We start from the raw sequence: 6,642 nt of genomic DNA, 5'->3' as shown, positions 1-6,642 counted from the left end.
GGTGACGCCACATGTTAAATAATGTGGCAATCCAAGTTAAAAAGCAAAGACCAACCACAAGTCGCCAAGTGGCTAAAATGACATGGGCCAATCAAAATCAAGCAAGAGAGTCTTATGTAGCTTGACTGTCCACCCTCTACAACTATAAATAGAGGGGGTTACATAACTCTCAAGGGACATTCAGAGTTGGAGAAGAACACTCCGCAATTGGTGAGGGCATCCACAAACATAGAGATCAATCATCAAGTGCTCAGTTCTTCAACAAAGGCGTGATCAACGGAGTTCTTCCCGGAGATCAACCCGTAACAACAAAGTGTTGCTCGACGTTCTTGGCGATTAAATACATCACAAGGAGGTCTGCATCATCCTACATTCGAGAAAGACGCTTCTCAAGCCCTTGAATCACAGAGAATTTTAGAGAGGAGAATCAAGGGATACATAGAATTGTACTCACAAATATTTATCAATAAAATCACTTTTTCTTCTTATTATTTTTGTTGCAGTTTATTTTTTCGTCTTACGAAAATTTATTGCGAACAGATCCTAACTCCCAAGTTTTGGCTGACAGGCTGGTCAGGGGTGTGCCAGCATTCCCAATTGCTGGGCATGACCACCAGCTTGTCATGGTTTTCCTAATCTCCCCCCCCCCCCATGCACTTACACTTATTCTTAGACTCTTAAGTTCTGCCCCCCTCTTATGAGCCTTGCTTTGGGACCTGGAGCTCCCTCTGCACTTGGACATTCGAGGGCTGGCTATTCCACACTGCACCATAATCCTAATTCTGCAATGTAATTGGGTGTAAGCATTGCCTGGAGTTCATGAAACTCCTTGGAACTTTGACACACCCAAAGGATGAGAAAGGCTTTTGGAAATCTGATCCTGGAAGTTGGTCTATCTCATATTGTTGGACTTTGAGTCTGAATTAGGCTGCTTGGTTGTAGCTGGAACTTCTGATGTAATTTTACTTTTCTTTCTTTTGATTCATTCGGGTCTGTAATAATTTGTAATAACTATTGGGGATGGATTAGTGAAAAGGGATGGGGATGAATGTATGAAAAGGGGTAGAAAACATGCCTATAGGTTATTTATTAACGCATTCTCATCTTAGAAAACATGCCTATAGGTTACTTATTTACTTCTGCATTCTCATCTTAGATAACTTGCCTATAGGATTTTTAATTCTTGCATTCACCTAGACAACATGCCTATAGGTCATTTATTTCTGCATCTCTGCATATAGAAATCCTGTCTCTAAGTCCCTGCATTTCTGCATATAGAAATCATGATCATAGGTTTCTTTTCTGCACTTCTGCATATACCTGTCATTAGGCAAACAATCATAGGTCTAATAATAATCAACTTCATTCTAGATACCATGCCTATAGGACTCTTGCATCTCTGTAATCGTTTAAAGCCAATAACGCTTAGATAACTTGCCTATAGGAATAATCAATCGAATCAGCCTCGTCCATTTTATCTATACGTTTAAAACCAGTCATAAGTTCGTTTAAAATCTGCAGATCTTTTGTCTATAAAACCAGTGATCCTTTCTCTAAAATCAGTACGCTCCGCTAGATATCATGCTTATAGGCCTCACTTAGGCAAACCATTAGGTAATTAATTAACTGTGTCAGCTTTGATAACTACAACCAGACAAGGCTAATTCGGACTCCTAATCTGAGAAATATGTGATAAATCAGCCTGTCCTAACGCTTTTAAATTTAATTCAGACCATAACCAGTATTTGAAGTCACACTATATATTTGCCTTTAAGTGAGGAGGCCTATTTGAGCCTTAACTGCTGTTTGCTTCTCCCCTATTTGATTAAGTGTTTTTGTTTGTCGCCTAGACTTTTATCCTTTTAAAACTTCTGAAAAGCCCCAACTCCCTCCCCTTTAGGATTAGTAGTCTCAATGCCTCCGGGACTGATAGGATCGGGACGGGTAATAGCACGCAATAAGTAACGATACTATTCCGCGCTTTAATACCTTAACGGGGTGGGAAAAGGTAGACATGGATATGATGATCACGCGATAACACCACGCGTATAATTGGTTACTAGGTGTTGCGTGGATGATCCATGTTATTTATAAACCTAGGACCCCCCTCCCTCCTTATGTACTTTCATTGTTGTTTTCTTTAAACTGTCAGTTTCCAGCTCTTTAAACCTTGTATTTCGCTTCAAATCATTTAAAACCTCTTCGAATTTCCAGCACTGTTTTCTTTTTTTTTTTAAACTTCCGCCCATTTTACTTCTTTGTCTGATTATTTGCATTCGTTACTTGACCCCCATTTTTCTACACTTATACATTCTTTTAAACGAACATGAAACCATTTATTCCCTAACATCAGCATGCTTATTTAACCTTTATACATTCCTATTTGTAATCGTTATGTGGAAGTTGTCTTGTATGTTTACATGTTTTAAAGTCACAAATTGTAGCATGGCCGGGAACCACACTAGTAGATCTTGGGGGGTGCCTAACACCTTCCCCCTGAGATAATTTCAAGCCCTTACCCATTCTCTGGTTCTTCTTTCTTTTAAATTCTTAGTGTCCTAATGCACTTAATCATTAGGTGCCGACTCTTCTAAATCTCAAACCCAAATTCCCACAAGGAATAGAGTTGTCCGCCCAAATATCGTAAACCCGATTTTGCCTTTAGAAAAAGAGGGCATCGACAGCATGGCGACTCTGCTGGGGATTTCTTTAGGCTTTTACCATTTCATGCTACTTGTGACTTTATTGCATCTTTATTGTCTTTATTTAATGTCTTTATCTCTTTTTTACTACAAAACTGACTTGGCTCTTTGTTTTCTTTTCTTTAATGCTCTCTTTTACTGCTTTCCTTCAATACTGTTATAATTATGAGCAATTATTGTAATCATTACTTTATGAACATGCAAATACGTGACAACTTGTTTCATTCTTGTAGTTTCATATTCAACATCATATTCCACTCGTGCCAAACAAAATCCCATAGCAACGCTTATAATGAGTGGTTGCGCTCTTCCGATATTATCACCCCCTAAATCCGGCAAAGGCATATTTGCGGTAAAACCAGTCGATCAGCGGTGTAGTCGACGGTTCCGCGCCTTTCTCTCTTGAGTTGTCCGCTCAAGGGTACCAGTCTAATACCACATAGAAACCTTACTCCGTTTAATTGTACATGCATCATTGTCAAACCTAGCCGAGTCAGTTATGTTGTCCGCATAATGACTCTTTAAGATAGCCTTGTCCAAAGTCCACTGGGTTTCCTTGAAACCCAAACGGACACTACCACGTTCTGTGAATTCATTTGGAGAACTAATGCTTCTTATGCTAATTGTTGATATTAAATAGTCGAGTCTCGTGGGGGTAAGGGTCTAACCCTTTTGTTTTGCAGAAAATGAGGCATGAGTTCCCCAACTTCGGTATGGTTAGCACGCCCTCACTCTTGCTGACCTGGTGGAGGAATCTCCCATCAAGTGACCAAATCAATGAATGGAAAGAGAGGGTCACCAAGGCTAGCGAAAAGCTAGAATATCTGGAATACAGTCTGCTGGAATTGGAAGGAAAAGTGAGAAAAAGAGTCACCGACTGCCAGAACGCTGAGGGAAATGAAGGAGAATGCCTGGCAAAGGCATTTTTACTGGAGAATTTGCGTGAACTGGAGGATTTGATCAACGAGAGCATTCAACCTGGGGAAGGTCCTTCTGGGACCAAATAGATAGGAATTTACCTTTCCGTTTTTGAATGTAATAAGGCCTATGGCCACTAGTGTCACTTTTATTTCATGTTATTTAGTGTCGTTTTGGGATTCGTCTTATTTTTTATCAATAAAATGAGGCATTTAGCATTGTAAGTTCTCCAAATTTACTTGTCGCTAGGCCTACCTCGAGCACAACGAGGCTCCCAATTTAGGACACGATTTATATTCTTATACTATGTGTTTAAATATTGCAACGTTTTCTTCTCACGATCCCTACTAACTTGTTACCTTTTGTTTTTACTTTTGCTTATTCCCCTCCCCAAAGGTTAGTTCGTGCACTCTGGCATCGTCATCATATTCCACAAGATCCAAGGGTCCTCCGCCTCCTCCTCCTCCGAGTCCTATCAAAAACAAGAACAAAGGAAAGATGGAAGATTTGAGCAACATCAGAAAGGAGAGCTCAGTTGAAAGGATAGAGACTTCTCAGGGTATTCATGTTTCCAAGGAAAGTGCCTCCCAGTTCGAACAGAAGTTATCAAAATTTCAGGAAGAATTGGACTAAGTTCGGAACTTGGCAAGCTTGTCATTTTCCCTCACTACCCCGGATATCAGCTTCCCAACACTCAAAATCCCATACCTCCACAAAACATCCCGAAGCCACAAAACCAACCCACTCCCCAACACCACTGCAACACATGCCACACTTCAAGAAACACTCCACTGCTCATCTCCAAACCACTGAACTCCACAAATGATCATCACCACAACACCCCCATCTATGTGGAAACCATACCACACCCCATTCAGCCCGCCTCAAGCGCACCTGAGTCTGATGACAAAGACTCTCTTATTAAGAATGTGGCCGCAGAACTCAAGAAGCTGACTAGCCGAGTTCAGGGTGTTGAAGGGAGCAAGGGGATCGAGGGACTGAATTACGAAGACCTTTGCATTCAACCAGATGTCGAACTGCCCGAGGGGTACAAACCTCCCAAGTTCGAAATGTTCGATGGCACCAGGGATCCCAGATTTCATTTGAGGACATACTGCGACAAGCTGGTCGGAGTAGGAAAAGATGAAAAGGTTCGCATGAAGCTCTTTATGAGAAGTCTGAAAGGGGATGCTCTATCTTGGTACATTAGCCAAGACCCGAAGAAGTGGTCGAACTGGGTAAGTATGGCGTCCGATTTCATGGACAGGTTCAGATTCAACACGGAGAATGCGCCAGATGTGTTCTACATCCAGAACTTGAAAAAGAAACCCACGGAAACATTCCGCGAGTATGCTACTCATTGGAGATCAGAAGCTGCTAAGGTCAGGCCGACTTTAGAAGAAGAACAAATGAACAGGTTTTTCGTCCGGGCTCAAGACCCACAGTACTACGAAAGGTTGATGCTGATTGAAGGCCAGAAATTTTCTGACATCATCAAGCTAGGGGAGAGGATCGAGGAAGGTATTAAAAGTGGTATGGTCACTAACTTTGAAGCATTACAGGCTACCAACAAGGCTCTACAGTCTAGTGGCACGTCCAAGAAAAGGGATGTGCGTGATGGTTGCATAGAGAACAAAATCCCCAATCAAGTACCAAACCTACCCAATACCCCCTCTTACATATCAACCTACCTCAAATTACCAAGCACCTTTGCCCTCTTACCAAGCTCCACCACCTACCTATCAATCACCTCCACCTCCCACATACCAACCCACTTCACCCAAATATTCCCAACCCGCACAAGTCTACAACACTCAACCATCCCACTATCAATCACCTCCTACTCGCCAAAACTTTCCTAGACCCCGACCAAACTTCGACCGCAGACCTCCCAAACAATACACCGCCATTGCCAAACCAATCGACCAGCTGTATGAAAGGCTTAAAGCTGCTGGTTACGTCACCCCTATCCCTGCCATAACCCCAGAAAATCCTTCCCAATGGGTCAACCCAAACAAAACTTGTGCATACCATTCCGGCATGAAGGGACATACTATTAATGAGTGCCACTCCCTGAAGGACAAGATACAGGCTTTAATTGATAACAAGATTATCGTGGCAAAGGAGCCTGCTCCGAATGTCCGTAACAACCCTCTACCAGACCACAAGGGTGGAAGTGTTCATATGATTGAAATAGAAGATGATTGGGATCCCAAAGGATCAATCGGTTTGATCACGGAAGGTGACGATCCAAAGAAACCAACAGTCACTCTTAACCCGATTGTAGTCCAAATTCAGCCTTCTGAAGATGCTGAGGTGAACATGTCCATACCGCTTGAGTTTGAAGCACCAGCCTCCGCAAAGACGCCAACACCAATCGAGGTCGAGTTTGGGTCCCCAAAGGCGCCTGAGCCCTTTGAAGTTGCTGTATTACCTTCCAAGGCAAGGGTGCCTATTACAGTAGCAATGACAGCCGTAACACCGTTCCACACAAAAGCTATACCGTGGGACTACACAGCCGAGGCAAGAAGGAAAGGAAAAGCCAAGTTCGGAGAAACAGTTGCAGCTCTGGGTATGACAAGAACCGGCAAAGTTTATACCCCAGAACACTTAGCTGAGTCGAGTAAGCAGACCTCTGGCCGACAAGCCATCATTGAAACTGGACCCGGTGATCTCTGGAGAAAGATACAAGCCAAGGAATACTCGGTCATTGACCAGCTGAACAAAACACCGGCACAAATTTCTATCTTGGCTTTATTACAAAGTTCTGATGCACACAAGAATGCCTTGTTGAAGGTATTGAGTGAAGTGTATGTACCAAGCAACATCACTGGAGGAGAAATGGCAAACATGGTGGGCCAAGTGTTGGAGAGTCATAAAATCACCTTTCACGAGGATGAGCTGCCACCGGAAGGATTGAGTCATAACAAGGCATTGCACATCACTGTGCAGTGCGAAGATTATTTTATCACCCGGATCCTGGTCGATGGGGGGTCCAGTCTCAACATTTGTCCTCTGGTAA

The sequence above is a fragment of the Nicotiana attenuata genome, chromosome 9 (assembly GCF_001879085.1).
Source record: "Nicotiana attenuata strain UT chromosome 9, NIATTr2, whole genome shotgun sequence".
Taxonomy (NCBI): Eukaryota; Viridiplantae; Streptophyta; class Magnoliopsida; order Solanales; family Solanaceae; genus Nicotiana; species Nicotiana attenuata.
Note: the sequence above shows the minus strand (reverse complement) of the source record.